The sequence below is a fragment of the Manis javanica genome, chromosome 1 (assembly GCF_040802235.1).
Source record: "Manis javanica isolate MJ-LG chromosome 1, MJ_LKY, whole genome shotgun sequence".
NCBI lineage: Eukaryota > Metazoa > Chordata > Mammalia > Pholidota > Manidae > Manis > Manis javanica.
This window is the reverse complement of record NC_133156.1, coordinates 139,512,322-139,528,413: the sequence shown is the minus strand read 5'-3', so window position 1 is coordinate 139,528,413 and position 16,092 is coordinate 139,512,322. Positions and strand designations below refer to the sequence as shown.

The following is a 16,092-nucleotide window of genomic DNA, read 5'->3' as shown; positions in this document are numbered from 1 at the left end:
AGTCTCTTCTGCTGTGTATCTGGATTTGGTCTCCCTAAGTAGAAAGTTATTAACTTCCTAAGTTAATAACTACAAGTTCACTATCTACCAAATTTTGTCAGGTTATAGATTAAAGGGATAGAGGAAAAGACACACTAGCAATTTTGTCAATCTCTATTAATCCTGTGATTCTTTATCTCTTCATAGATGTACATATTTTTTCACTTGGATTAATGGCTTCTCTGTAATTGTTGCTTTGCACATCAAATGTGGGCAATTCTGGTACTTACCTCATAAAGGCTGTGGTGGGGATTAATTTCATTTCATTAAATAAGGAAAAATAGACATATAAAGTGTTTGGTATCTTGGTATCCACTCTAAATTCTCCATCGATGTTAGTTCTTACTATTTTATTCCGAAATGGTAACATAGTTGACTTTCTGCATGAACTATAGAATTTAAGTGTTCCATGACAAACAGGTGGGTAGATTTTCCCATTAATTCTTAAACTTAAACCAAATAATGCTGTGTGTCATAAGGAAACCATAAGCCAAAGTCAAAATCATCCATATGCTATTGATTTACCCATGTTTGAATCAATATCCATGTTCTTCTCTGCTGCCTGGGCACACAACTAAACTATATTTCCCAGTTTCCTCTGTAGTTAGACAAGGTCATGTGTCAAATATAATGTGGGAGGTGTGGGATGTGGGACAAGGTCTGGCCCCTTCATGCTCTTAGCAAAATCCTTCTCTTCCCTTACCTGCCAGTTGCATGCTGAAAATCCATGAAGAACTCAGAGGCCCTAGAATATGGCAACACTGTTATGTACAAGGAACCTAGATTCCTGAATGTCTGCATGGAGCAGAGCCACCTCATTGACATGGGTTGTGGCACAAACAAGAAAGAAACTTTCATATGCCACGTGCCAGAGACATCAGGCTTGCTTGGTCAGGCAGTTAGTAGCCCTAATCCACGAATTTTCCTTCCATGTGGAAGGCATGACTCTAACATATTTCAGTAACAATAACAGCTAATACTTCTACCATGTACCAACCACTGTTCTAAATGCTTCAAACACATTAGCCTTTAAATTCTCTCAGTGACCATAAAGGCCAGGCTTTTTTTTTCAGATAAGCAGAGTGAAGCATGAAGAGTTAATAATTTACATAAGATAAACAGCCAAGGTAGGATGATGGATGGGTGCAAACAGCAGTCCAGCCCTAGAGTCAGTATCCTCAACCCCTAGTCTACACCGCCTTTTAAGTGTAAATGCACACACATAATACACACACCTTTGGGATTATTCACCTGGTATCACACAGGGTGAGTCCAGGCACAGCTGAGGAGGAGGCTGGTTGTCAGGGAAGGTCCTGAAGCACTCTTTCATAGCACACCCCACTTCCTCAGTAAAGTGGGTGTCTCATCATTCCTTCGGCTTCTCAGGGCTCCCAACTTAAGGATCCTATCAGGGCACATCCCATAAATTCTCTGACCTTTGTTTTCTCTTTCCTTATATCAAAACTGCTCTGTCCTAAGACTGACTTCTCTTGGGATCTTGGTCACCAAGAGTTAATCTCTCTGCAATTTGATACATTAGTCAGTGTTCTCCTTCCCTCACATTATCTTTTCAAGGCAACAAAGATTTCAACAGAGGTCTTCAAGGGACAATGCCGTCATCTGAAAGCGTCATTTGGTTGCTGACAGTTTCTGACATCTCCAGGTGGTGTGGGAGTCATATCTGTTGAATAAAGGGGCAACCCAGATCATACCATGTGGTGCCCATACTAACACAGGATAAAGCACATTAACTACAGACAAACCGTTAAGACCTGTCCTCTTGTTTCTAGGCTGTGGCTGCAAAACCCTCCTACTGTAAGCACTACCATCTATTTGATGCTATTTTAAAAAAGGAACCATGGTAATCTCACCATACAGTCATACATAAAGCTGTCCATGACAGGTTGGCTTGGGTACCATCCAAAGATATCTTCTATCATTAAAAACAAGCTTGTTTTTACTGCAGTGCAATTTTTGGGCCTGTACCATGGAATAAAACCCACCAGTAATATGCCCTCTAACAAGGATCTAATTATAGGAGAAATTTACTTGTGAAAGTATTTCATAGCCTGACTCTAGCCATGATATAGGAAAACATCAGTTCATCAAAAGAAGGTATACCCCCTTGTACTGTACTTAAGTCAGAGGTAGAAGAACAAGCTAGCAAATACTTTGCCCAAGTCAGACATCTGAATTACCCAAGGGAATTCTTATAGGGAAATCATTCAGAAGAAACAATTTCAAAGTATAGCCCTTTATTACAGCGCTAGTTAATCGATGATTCTTATTGCACGTAATAAAGAAGAGAAATAATAGAACTTGGAACTTATTTAGCATCAGGGTCTGTGCTGAGCACTCCATGTTTTATTTATGACCTTATGAAATACGTTGTATACTATCAGCTTTTTACAGAGAAGTCAGCAGGCTGGGAGGGGTTCAGTGACTTAACCAAGGTCATATCATTAGTAAGTGGCAACGCCAGTACTTGAACTTGGTTTAATTCATGGGTATTTCTGACCACTCCCATACTGTATGTTACCAGAAACACTTAGTTTTGATATACAGATGCCTGAGGTAACTGTTCTTCCTCAGTCTTGGTGGTCAGATTTCTAGAAATAACCTGATCAATCAATCAGAAGCTCAACAAACAATATGGTCAGAATTCAGGTCTACCAGAAAACATCAAAGTTCTACAAATAATACAGCCTCCTCTCAGAAGTACAAGAGGAAAGTGTCAAATCCCTACTTTATAAATAAATACCAAATGCTTAGGAAGAATGCATTTGGGCACGTTGCCTGTTCTCAAACAGGCAAATCAAACAAGAATGCCCAACATGTGATCTAGAACTCACTTCTGCCAGCCCACTGCTACTCAACCATTACACATCATATGCATCGTAAGCATCAATCTTTGAAAAAACCTCCTCATAAAATCAAGTCACCTTAAAAGAGTTGTTGCACATATCTTGTGTTTTAGGCAGCGACCCAAGACATATACAGGTTGTTTTCCGCATCCTTAGCATATTTAAAGATGTACTACATACATAAGTCCTGTGTCTTCATCAAAGGTCATCAATTCCTTCTGACCTGAACAATAATTTCAGCAAGGAAAACATCTACCTAGCCTCTAAAATGGTCCCTTACAATATTAACACCATATATATAAATAAGGGACTTATTAATGCTTGATCCTGGTTTTGCAATTTTGGAATTTGTTACCCATCTATTTTTTACCTTAAGATGAATGGAAGGATGAATTAAGGTTGGGAAAGTACAGTGTGTCAAGTTGAAAAACACCTTATTAAATGACACACTAAAATCACCATGACAGGCTGAATACATAAATACAGACAACTACTAAACATGATTGTAAAAGTGGATGTCGTAAGCAAATTGTTAGATGGGAGTCTTCTGCACTGGAAGCTGCCCTTCTAAACCCTCAGAACCTCTGTGCTGGGCTCACCGCAGCACTGCACTGAGAGGTAGTAGCAAGGTGGCTCACCCCCAGGGCTGGTGCTGCCTCTGCCTGGGCACACTGCAGGCGCCATGGTAATCCAAGGTGCTGGCAGCACGAATAGGCAAGTAGGGAAGCGCTGCCCCATGACTGCAGGTACGTTAGTGAGCCCAAGGCTGTAGGTCTATTTCCCAAACTGCCTCCCCACTGACCATTTTCACAAACTCTGTCCAGGAAGGATGGCCCTGCCTATAAAGACCAGGATATGACTCACCACTTCGTCCTACCTCTGACCTGGCACCCGGCACCCAGAAGGCACCAGCCGTTGTGGTTTGCCTGGGACTCACCTGGTTTGACACTGACAGTCTCGGGTCCCTGGGAAGCCCTTGGTCCTGGGCAAACTGGGCCAGCTCGTCACTTGGATGGTATCTCCTGTTGCATCTGTTTCTCAGTATGCCTAATGGACAGGTGGTGCAAGTGTATCTATTTTTTTCTTTTGAAGGACATACTTTCAGGTGAAGTGACTGTTTGCTGATAAATAGAATATAACTCAATAGAAACTGCAATTTTGACTATCCCAAATGCTGGACCACACATAAGGCAATAAATTCAAACATACAAAAGGCTGTTTTTAAAGTCATATAAGGCAATCGCTTGTGTATTTTGCTTAAGATATACTATTTAATAGTATTACTGATGGTATATTTCAAAGCAATGTTCTTTCAACTCAAATTTACACACAGTTTTACAAGGTGTAGTTACAAAGGACTGGGAAGCCTCTGAGCCAGGCTGTAGCCTCCCAGGTGGAACTCTGCTCCCAGCAAGGGGACGAGAGGGGCCAGCAGAACCCACGGCTAAACCCCAATCCCATTTCCTTTTATCAATCTTTGTCTCTGTCCCTTCTCCATTCTCCTCCATAAAATGCCAACTTCCAATTTGCTTCACTTGCTCTCTCAAGGGAGAGGCAAACGCTCAATGATCAAGACTCCAGTAGTGGGGGCAGGAAAAGGTACAGGGCACAGCCTCCTAGATCTGGTTGGCCAACGGCGTGGCCCATGTCACAGCCAAGTGCTGGGATGCTGCAGCATCCGGGGGTTGCCACACTGGGTGCTCACTGTCCCCAGCAGGCTTCCTGTCTGATGGTGTTCCTCACTCCGCTTTCTTTTTTTTTTTTTAAATTCAAGTATTGTTGATATACAATCTTATGTTGGTTTCAAATGTACAGCACAGTGGTGCAACAGTTACCCCACCTGATTAAATGCTCACCCCCTTGTGTGGTTACTATCTAGCAACATAGAACTTTCACTCCACTTTCAATCTACTTCTTTGGGCTTCTGGAGACACAGTGTGAGGCTTTATCATTATTGCTGATTTTGAAAATGTCATAGAGGCCTACTTCTTTCAAAGGGTGTTTAAACATACGCTAATCATTTGCAAAGGCCAGGGATCGGCAAACAATCTTTGAAAATATTTCAGTTCCAAAGTGAGATCCCCACCTGGACATGCTTCCTCTTGGGTTTGGGGGAATGGGACGAAGTTAGTTCCTCCTGCACAGTTCCTGGCTGGGCTGAAAGCACAGCTTTCCACCAGGCTGGGGCTGTGATGCCCAAGTCGGAGACCTTGCAAAGACAGGGGGAGCTCCAAAGGAGAGTGACAACTACCCAGTGCCAGAGTCTGACTGGTGACCAATCCTCTGGAACAGCACTGTTCATGGGAGGGTTTTAAAAGTTTAAGATTTCAGTGCATATTCAATCATGAACATTTGTATGAGTAGCTAATTAAATGAAAAGCTGCCTAAAGATACCCTCATTTGCCATGACTGGTATCACAGCCCCTAAGTATGATGTACATAGATGTCGAATAAAAAATGACTTTTCTTGCTTCTTCTATCTCCACATTTCGGTGAGGTTGAGCTCACTCACTGCCGACCCAAGGCACTAGAACGACAAAAGCCAAAGTGTGTCTCTAAGACATTTCCACAATCCCCTCTCCCATTCAGAACGCCTTCACAGTCTGTATAGCCATGCTTACCAAGATGCACAGGGGGTCTAGGGTCAAATGCCTGAGGCCAGCCCGGCATGCCATCCTCTCCTGAGAAAGCCTACACTTTAGGAAGCTATCTTATTACAGTCAACCAACAGTGCCCAAATGTACTTAACTATAGGGTCCAATTTTCCCTGAGACTTGTTATTATCCTGCAGCATATTTTGAAATTTACTCAACAGAAATTGAACAGAATTGAAAACAAACAGTATCTTTTATGCAACTAGCATATTAATCTTGCTAATTGAGGGAAAGCAGTTACCAAACTATAGACTAGTTTCCACAGTCTAATCTTTTTCATCACCAAATTAAATTATTATGACAGATAAGGAAGAAGGTTAACTTTTAAGGGGCAAAGCTTAATAGCTTATAAATGATATTTTGCCTTTTAAAATAACCCTAAATTTTGAGGGGAAAAATCCTTGCCCAGTGAAATATCCAATTCCCTACTAGTATTTCTCAATAGCTCATAATACCAGGGGTCCACATCTCCACTCAAAATGTAATGAATTTCCTGGTAGCCTCCTTACAAGTAAAGCAATTTTTAGATGAATAATCTCCAAATACAGGTTTAAAAAACATATTTCCTGGTCTAAAAACCACTCTAAGAAGTCAGTCTTTAAGCAGTTACCTTTTCAAAACAGAACATCACTCAACAACTAAAAACATTACAAAAAGTATTTCAAGTTATTAAAAGGTGGCTGCCACAGGCATAAATTTATTGTCTCACTGGAAATTCTGACAGCTTTCCACATGTAAGTAAATATTATTTTCCCTATTGCACTTTGTTATAAGGTACTAAAATAGTTGAAATGAGGAAAAATAAATTTCTAGGTTTATAAACAGGCAGTATCCCTTCTAAAAAACTCAATAAGCAAAGTCAATTATCAATTTGCTAGTTAATGATTCTAATCACAGGGGAAAAGTCAAAATAAACAGACGATATGCAGTAAGCAAGCAGGTTTACAGAACTGTTCAAGTCATCTAAAGACAGCATGAGAATTAAAAATAAATTCTAATATTTATTTAAAACTGCTGCAAGAGGAGTTGGTTGGAGAAGGTCAGTTTCCAACAAAGGTTAAAGTAAATTTACTTACTATTTGTGCTTTGGTTTCATAGGTTTAAAAAGGGGATAAGGATCTCTATTCTCCCAGAACAAATTTCTACTGTTCTATGAAAAATCTGGGAAGAATATGACTATTGAGATACTGGAAACCACACCAACATCTACCTAACCTTTCTGAAATGAGGAGAAGTTGAACTGATTCACAAAAATTATGCCCAGCCTACTTTCAACTGACAATTAAAACATTCACCTACAAGCAAATAAATGAGTAGCCAAGACAATTTCTGGTGCGTAATGTTTTCAATCTCTCGATGCAACCATGCGGATGCTTTCGCGGGCCCCTGTTGGCCAAGTTGGTGGAGAGGCTCCAGCCCCTGCATTTTTGTCCCTGCATTTCAGATGGATCAGTCAGGCAGCAAGCAGAGCCACCACAAGGTCACTGGCTTTCCTCCCACTCATGTTAAGATTCAGGATGGGTTATATCTTCAGATGTCCCAGAGGCAGCTAAATACTCACTCTGTACCTAAATCATAGTGTAGCCATGTATATGGGAAGCTCTACCAGAGAAAGAGGACTAAAATAAGCATTAGCTTGCTATGCTCATTAAAAATGAGCTCTCTGTCTTGATATCTGACAGGCTCTGCTCTTGAAAGCTCAGGTCTCAAAAAGGGATCATGCACAGAGGAGGGTGTAGCTCCACATGGTAATGGGTAACAGACTAGCCAAAGCTCTCACCTACCAACCCTAATGGCTTGCTGGGCTGTCAGAAAAACCTGGAGGGAGAGAGGCTGAAACAAGATTCCTGCTTGCTCTTTTCCTGGTGTGGGTGTGGTCCAGGGATTGATTCCCAAGGCTACAGGAGTAAAAAAAGGGCGAGGATCACCTTAAATCACTCAGGATCAAAAAGCCTCTGGCACAACCTTAAAAGCAAATGGTGAAACTTGACAGAAAACTTTAAAAATACCAAGATACTACCCTTTGGGGGCAGGCCTCTGTTGAGCTTGAGGGGAATGAGCCACACTGACCCTGGCCCCACCCAGCTCATCAAATTATGCAAGAAGAAAAGAGCTGGTGCACAATTACATCTTCTGGTGGATCATTCCTGGGTTCATGGAACAGAATTATTTACATGCAAAGAACTACTGTGGGCTCTGCAGTCTTCCAACAATATTCTACCTTAAACTCTTTTCAGTAACATGCCACCTGAGCTGACAGCAGGGCTCTGCAGTCTTCCAACAACTTCTACCTTGAACTCTTTTCAGTAACATGCCACCTGAGCTGACAGCAGGAAGGAAGTAGGTGACTGACACCAGCAGCGTGGGGTGGCTGTGCAAGTGGCTCCTGCTGACACGCATTCCCATGTGCACCGACCCAGCCTCAGAGCGGGCACCCCTTCCACAAAGTTTACAAACATCTTTCAAGTGTGGAGACCGACTATGGTAATTTTATATACACTTTTAGATGCAAGAACAGAAGGGATGACGACAGGGCAAAGAATGTGAGTTCTACTGCTGGCCTGGCGGCACAGACAACAGTCCTGCCGTCTGACCCTGGACGAGTTATCTGCAGCCTGCGACTTCTGTGTCCCCATCTGTAAAGTGGAGTAGTAACAGAAGCATGTCACAGGGGAAGCACCTGTTTAAAATGCTCGGTCTGTGCATGGTCTAGAGTAATAAGCCTTCCATCAGTAGTACAGGCTATTTTGATTACTACTGCTAATTACAGTGAAGGCAAGCATGCTCCAAGAATAGAGAGAAAACAATACTCTTCAGGGAACAGTATATACTGCTAGCTTACTAGAGGATTTCCTGAGATTCTTAAAAAAAATTATGCAAAGGTCTTGTGTGGTCTTAGTCCCTTACCCATCTCCTCAGTTTCCTCATTTGGAGAAAAAGAATCAGGATTGTAGCTGCTTCGTAGGGTTACTTTAGTAGGTTGATGAGCTAATATACATAAAGCACTGACAGCAGGTCTGAAACTAGTCAGAGCTACATAACTATCTGTTAATATTACCATCATTAAGACTAAAGCACAGTTGTTACCCAAAGTAGGAAACAAAGGCTTGTTTATTTAACTCACATTAATGAATCAAGCAGGATTAATCATTACTTTTGATGCTAGTACAATTAACTTTAATTTTAATGGTGATATCTTCATAAGGTTTGTAAAAATATATATATAATTCTGGATCTGTACACAGCTTGTCAAACTTTAAAGTGCTTCCATATGTATTTTTAATTTTTTTGAGGCAAAAAGAGCTTAATACTGATGAAAGAGATGCACATACACCTCTGGTTAATGGTTAAAATAATTTGTCTCTGGGAGGAATCTGTCCCGTTGTAAAAGTAAACAGAAAGACCTGGCTGTCAGTGCCCACAGCTGGCTTCGCACATGTTGAAATGCTTCTCAGGTCCAGCATTTTTTGAATTTGAAAATAAAAAAACACTATCCTAACAGGCATCGCATCCTGCTTAACACCACTTACAGCCTTTGGAATTTCCAGAAACAAAAATACAGTGTTACTATGCATTTTTGGCTTGTAAGATTCTGGCCGACGCTCCTGCTGGCTACGAACTACACTTTGCCTGTTTGTCTTTCTGCTTAACCAGTCACCTTCTTTGTCTCCTGACAGAATGACACCCGGGGTAGTCCTGTCCATCTCCAGACAACCACAAGTGCCCACGGGCAAGGCCGAGTTGGCTCTGCTGCAGGGGGCGGGAGGGACGGAGGCCCGGCCAGGGTGATGGGCAGGAGAAAGGCAGAGAAGCTCCAGCACAAACAGCTGGTCCCGGGGCGGCTGTTTGCTTAATTCCAATGGGATTATGTTATTTGGCAGATGACTCTTTGCACACTTTCTGATAAAGGAAAGTTTAGAAACAGTTTATTTTTTTAATCACTTAATGAACATAACAAAACCCTCCATGGTGTGAATTTTTCTGCCAGTGTATACAAACCGCAGGTGTGCCCAAGGCAACCCCCAGCCAATCCCTGCCGGCCCTCCAGTGCACGTGGAAAGGCCCTGGAACAGAATCCTTATCCATGTGAAGACAAGGAGCACCAGAGGTCTGAGCACTGTCGGAAACCAACGTGAGCATCTCTCTGAACAATAAGCCAAGTGAAAAATGCTTTATAAACATCTGAACAAAGATCCTTAAAGTGATCTTTGACCTAGTTAATCAAAGAGCTCTTGATTTCACTTCTAGCACTTTCAGCTAGTGCCAGGTCAAGTCAGCAGGAGGAGGAGGTCCTGAAAGTCCCGCAGGAGTTGTATGAGGGAGCCGCCATAGCGACCAAAGCACTCATGGTTTTCAGTTCCTGACTTAGGTTTAGATCTAGGGGCTGAGTGGGGGAAGAGACTTATTTTTCATTTCTGGAAAAGAAAGGATTATGCTATTTCATTCTAATTCTTAACAGAGAGATTGGTGAAGACAGGCAAAAAGAAGATGCTAACACAGATAAGTCCAAACTTTGCGACTTGACAACACACACGGTTTTGGCTTACTGGCTGACCTGGTCCTCTTAAAGCACAGCATACCAGCGTGTTCTGTCAAGGTTAAGCATCTAACCTCAATTCTTAAGAGTGTTATTAGATAAGAACAAATGCCAGAGAGATTCTTCTTTTAAAAACTTGTTCATATAAAAAAGAGCTTTTGTTTGGGTTTGTTTTCAAGTCTAGCTAGATCTTGATCAGTCTCTAACTCATATTACCTTCAGGCTGAAATCAAGACTAGAAAACACCAAGGCCTAGATTTTCATTTTCCTAGAAGATACTAGACATTGGACAAAGGCATTAAAGTCCCCAAAGCACTCACTTTTTCGCCTTTCATTCTCCATATTCTAATTTTACATGCAATAAGACACTTTGTGCATGTCATGGATGCCTGGGAGACCATGTTTACTTTGACCTGTGAAGGAATGTGGAGACGGAGCATTTGCCATCGAGATAGGAACTCTGCCTTGGCTGCCAAGCACCATGTAACCAAAGGGTTGAACCAGAGAAAATGACCAGCATCTACCTTTTTGTGATGTGACCTAATCAATGTCCAGGCTGGCTCTGCTGTCCAAGACACTAAGCCACACCCCTCTACAAATGTCACAGGAACCTTTTGAGAATAAAGGAGAGAATATATGAGAAGTTTTTAAATGCTTTCAAAGGGGAACTTGAACCATGTAACTGATGGGTGGTAACACCTAGCTTTCACTCCAAGCACACCTCCTAGAAACAGGTTTGCTCATAGACAGACTCTGACACTTTCATTCTCAACAAGTGGAGCATCTGACCAGGGGAAGGAATTCCCCCAACACTTTTTTATAGTAGGTTATTTTTTCCTCTTTCTGTATCCAAGATATGGTTCAAAGGTTCTTAAGAAGGAAGATTATATTTTTCCAGCAAGGAATAGTTTTCACCATTGTCTGTTTTGTCCTAAGAGAACCACATTAAGAAAGTTATATCTGCTATAATTTTCTAGAAGGAGGGACCTTTAAACACGAATAAAAAAATCACAAGTATGGATTATTCTTTCCTGGATTCAGACATTAACCAAATTCTCAATTTATTACAACTGGAATCTAATATTCTATTTATTTAAAGTTTACTTACAAATTGAGCTCTGTACTTTCTTTTCTGTGTGTGCATTTTCTTGATCTGTGACAACTATTCTTTTAAATTATGTACCACTGCTTCTTTTCCTTTTTTAAATTTAAAATATATTTTTTAAAAAGTTTATTGAGGTATAGCTACCACGTATAAGTGTTTTGATGTTTTGACATATATATGACTACAAAGCCATCACCACCATCAAAATAATAAATTTATCCAGCATCCCGAAAGTTTTCTATTACCTTAAAAAAATTTGAGACATAACTGACATATAACATTATATTAGTGTTAGGTGTACAATATAATGACTTGATATATGTATATATTGCAAAATGATTACCACAGTAAGCTTATTAACACCCATCACCACACAGTTACCAACTTTTTCTTGTGGTGAGAACTTTTAGGATCTACTCTTAGCAACATTGACATACACAGCACAGTATGATTATCATAGTGGCATTTATTCTGTTGGTTGCCGTAGATGCCAGTTTCAAGCAAAAATAGATCCTTATGAGTTTGCTGCATAATATGGTTTCTAGAAAGGACAAATGATTTGATTCAGTGAGCACTGCGTTTTCCACTGTGTTTTCCAATGCGCTTCAAAATTCTACTGATTTATCAGATTAAATAAGCTCCCTCTGGGTTTCTGGTGATGCCCAGGCAGCCTCACTTAGAGTCTGCTAGGATTTAACCAGAGACAGCCGAGAGGCATCCTGGGAGGTGATTCCAAGGGTGTCAGTGGCCATGGAAAATGAGCAGAAAACAGGGACGTTCTTATGGAGTGGTGCCTCAGAAAAAGAACTCACAGCTGCTCCAAATCAGTATGCCTGTTGGTTTTATATAACTTGATAGGCTAATAACTTAATCACGATCGTTTTCTTCCTTACCCGACAGTCCGGAACTGTCCTAGAAGTTTTGAAAGGGAATGCATATGATTGAGATGCATAAAGATATTCACTGTCACTACTGGTTTTGCATTCCTTAGGTAGAACTGGGCAAACACAAGGTCTAGAGGGATGAAGAGCTAACATACACAGTTTTGTTAAAAAACAAAGAAAAAACTTAAGACCTCTTCAGTTTGGACAAACGAGGGACCCCAGGGAAAACAAAGTATAGAATGTGTGAAAATTTTTCTTCTTCTTTAAACTTTATTTTTTAATTGTGGTAAAATGCACCAGCACCATTTTTAGCCGTTTCTAAGTGTTCACAGTTCAGTGGCATTAAGTACATTCACAGTGTTGTGCACCCATCACCACCATCCATCTCCAGAACATTTCTCACCTTGCAAGACTGAAAATTATACTCTGACTCCTCACTCTCTCCTTCCCTCAGCCCTGGGACCCACCATTCTACTTTCGGTCCCTACAAATTTGACTACTTTTAAATACCTCATTTGAGTGGGGTCATATATTATTTGTTCTTTCCGTTTTTTTTCACTTAGCATAATGTTGTAGCATGTGTCAATTTACGATAATTTACTTTACCCAAAATCCCAGAATTAGGTGTCAGTTCTGAAGGTCTAAGGAGTTTAAGAGAAATAAGATGCATTAGAGCTTTACAAAGGGATAATAAATTTTGAGCAATTTCTACTCCTAGAAGATAGCAAAAGGCTAGATACATGCCACCACTAAAATTAGATGAATTCCTCGGCAATAGATACATAGGAAGCTATTTACTAAGAGGAAATTTAAAATATCATCGCAGCTTCCTTTGTTTAAGGTAGAGATGGTAGACAGCTAACTGGTGTCCTCTGTATAATACTGATGTCACCTGAAGCTGTGTGAGGGTGGGGATGTGATTTCTTACTGGGCTAACGGTCTTGCCCACTGTTTCTTCACCTGCCAGGCCTTAAGATGCTGTGTTTCAGGCAGAAGTGAGCCCCATCTAAAGCTCAGCTCACGGGCAGATATGAAGGCCAAGGACAGAGACAAGCTCTGACCAGACAACAATGCACAGAGATGGGCCTGGAATGTCCATGACAGCTCAGCAATGTCCTATGGAGTCCTGGGCAGTTCTGGTCTTGGCTGGCACAGCTCGGCCTATAGGTCACATAGATACTTCCGCCCCTCCCAGGCCTTCCTTGGGAACCAGCTACGTATGTCACTCTGCATAAAACATGGGGGTAACTAAAATGAACTGATCGTCCAGGCCTGCAAAGTGTTAATGCCTTTAGTTTGCAGCATCCTGAGAAAACCCGCAGCTAAGTTGCTCAGGCTGGACTTGAAACAGACAGAGCTGGCAGGGCAGGCATGTAGGTTCCCATCTGTCTAGCCCAAGTCTGCATGCTGGACAATGGAGTGTCTCCTCCATTCACCAAGTGCTCGTGAGCCATGACTGAGCAGCCATGTTGCCACTGGATGGTGATTTCCCTCCCTTTCTTCTCTCAGCAACAGTGCCTAGAGCAGAATGTTCTGGACATGCAAGGCAGAACACATGAGAATGCCTAGTCAGAACGCCTGTTCTTCCAACTGTCTCCTGTGCTCAGCATGTTGTTCTCGGGGCGGTTCCACTGTAGCCAGCAAAGTCTTGTTGAAGCTTCAAGGCAAGTGGGGCTTCTAAGTTGTGGCCAGAGCACTGGGGTGATTAGAACACTCAGATACTGCTTTCTGTGCATGGTAACTGCCTACATCCAAGCAGCAGAGAGTCTGTCTCCTGGATTACCCAGTTCCCCAAGTGAATTCTCATTTTTCTGTAACACACTAGACCCCAACAAATGAGCACTCCTCCAGCAAGTCCTGGGGTTTGCACAAAAGGGACAAAAAGAGCCCATCTGACAGGAGCGAAGAGGTGAACGAGGCAACCCTGAACAAGAGCAGACTGACAGGCCTGGGCTGCACACTGAACCCAACGAAGCTCAGAAGTAAGGTGGCTTCTCCTCTGCCTTATCCTGACATCCTCCATTGCCCCTTCGGTGTGCCGTGGCTCCTGGTGTGTGCTGTGGGTGGGGAAGGGTGAGCTATCACCCAGGAATGCACATGTAAGAGGAGGAGTAAAGGTAACCAGCAATTGATGAAATCCCGACTTCCACACTGACCACCAGGCAGCACCACCCATGCAGCGGGCACCATTTTGCATGCTCACGTAACCAAAGAGAACTATGATCTCTTTCAGATACCTGAATGTGACCTTTTCATAATGGACATCATACTTCTCTCTTACTCCTGTGACTCCAAGCAGGGATGAACAGAATGTTCTTGCATCATCCACAAGATTCTGATCTGGAGTCAAGTTCACATTCACAGTAGAGTGAATGAATCTCTTGGCCCCAGAACAACCTTACTAGCTGGGCTGGGGGATTTGTTTCTCTCTGCCTCATGCCTTAGTTCCCCTGAATTTTGGTAGAACATAAAAGCTTTTAAAAAAATTTTAATATCCCCAAGGTTGGCAATCTTGGGACAACTCTGATGTCTTATGCTTCTATCTATAGAACATTCTTTCTCTACACGATAAGCAAACAGGCTTGCTGATTTCCTAAACTCAAAATTAGGCTTCATGTGCCAAGTTTCCCTGGCCTTACTTTTGGCCTAAGGTGTTTCTAACTACATGTATTATATTTCAGTGCTTGTGCCAACCTTCTTGGCTACTGGCTCAAAAGCAGCCAACTTCACTTTAGAAGAGGTCCTTAGCCTACAGAAAGACAAGTTTGGTGCTTTTCAAACTGAGTCTTGCAGGTTGTCTTATAAAATAAAGGGCTCTTCCTCAGAAGCAGTATACTGCTCTCAGGGAGTGGCAGCAGGCCAGTGAACCACTGGAGGCACAGTGCTAGTTGGAAAGAGCAAAATCTTTATTGTATTATTTTCATTCATACTGGGGGGGACAATAGAAGAAAAAGTAGGCACCTGAAAATGAATGATTATAGGGCCAGAAAAGAAAACAGAGATCATCGAGAAAATAAAGGGCTGCTACTGGTTTTGAAATGAGATCGCCTTGCCTGAGGCTGCTGCTGCAGGGCTTTGTGTAACGGCTGAGCCCAGGGACGCCCGGACTGGAACAAAGACAGGTGCCCTGGAGTCCTCTGGAGCCTGACTGCTTCAGCAAAGAGAAGCAGTGAGTTCACAGCTAAGTGAACAAAAGGGTGGTAATCAAGGGTGGTAATCAAGGCTGGTGCATCAAGGGCTTTCTCTGGATTCCTGTGAAGCCCCTCTGCACAGGGCTGAGCCTTTCATCTCAGCTGTCCTTTGGAAACACAACTGCTTGGGGCTGTGTCAGCTGAGGGACAATCTATTGCTCAAGCTGCTAAGCAATATGGACTGGCAGTGTAAGAGCCTGTTTATGTCGTGCCTACAGATAGGACTCAACCTTTCTGACAATCTTAAGAGGGGTTCTCCTACTCAGTGTGGGAGGACCTATATGCTTTCAAATAACAACTGTTCATTCTGAGACCCCATGGAAAATGACAGGTGAAAATTCAAGGATTTTTAATTTGCTTTTTCAACGTTTACCCTCTGTTCTATGAAGAAGAAAACTTCAAGTGTTGTTATGCATAATGGGCAATAGCGCAGTAGTAATTATAGGGAAGAAAATAGTATTTTCCTGTAAGGAGAGGTAAGTTACAAATTACTTTTAATGATCTATTGCAAGAAATACAGTGATTTACCTCCCTTCATTCTCCTCCACATCCCACCTCTTTCCCCACCAAAAAACCCCAAAAAGCATACAAGCAAAAACACCTCAAAATGGAGATAAAAGAAGAAAAACGCTTTTATGCCTAAGAGTTGTCCCTTCCTGGGAAAAAAAACAACAGCACATGTATATAAAGGTTATTTCTGCATTTTTGGAAACCACAATGATTTGTAAACTGAAGCCTGAAGTCACTAAAAGATTAATTGTACTACATTCTTCTTGGGTTGAAGCTTTATTTTCAAAGCCCAATCATCGGCTTTTTGG

At 41.9% G+C, this 16,092-nt stretch overlaps 1 protein-coding gene and 1 long non-coding RNA gene across 4 annotated transcripts in view; both read right to left on the bottom strand.

The window, feature by feature from the left end:
* ANKH (ANKH inorganic pyrophosphate transport regulator) overlaps nt 1–16,092 on the bottom strand; it is a 136,354-nt gene that overhangs the window by 103,088 nt on the left and 17,174 nt on the right. The gene's annotated exons all lie outside the window — the stretch shown is intronic.
* LOC118973680 (uncharacterized) overlaps nt 1–16,092 on the bottom strand; it is a 45,340-nt gene that overhangs the window by 12,443 nt on the left and 16,805 nt on the right. The window contains exon 1 of one of the 2 annotated variants that reach the window (XR_005063176.2): nt 1,275–15,292. The exons of the other annotated variant lie outside the window; for it this stretch is intronic. This is a non-coding gene — a long non-coding RNA (uncharacterized lncRNA). Of the gene's footprint in view, nt 1–1,274; nt 15,293–16,092 lie in introns of those variants that run through there. 2 annotated transcript variants of the gene reach the window in all.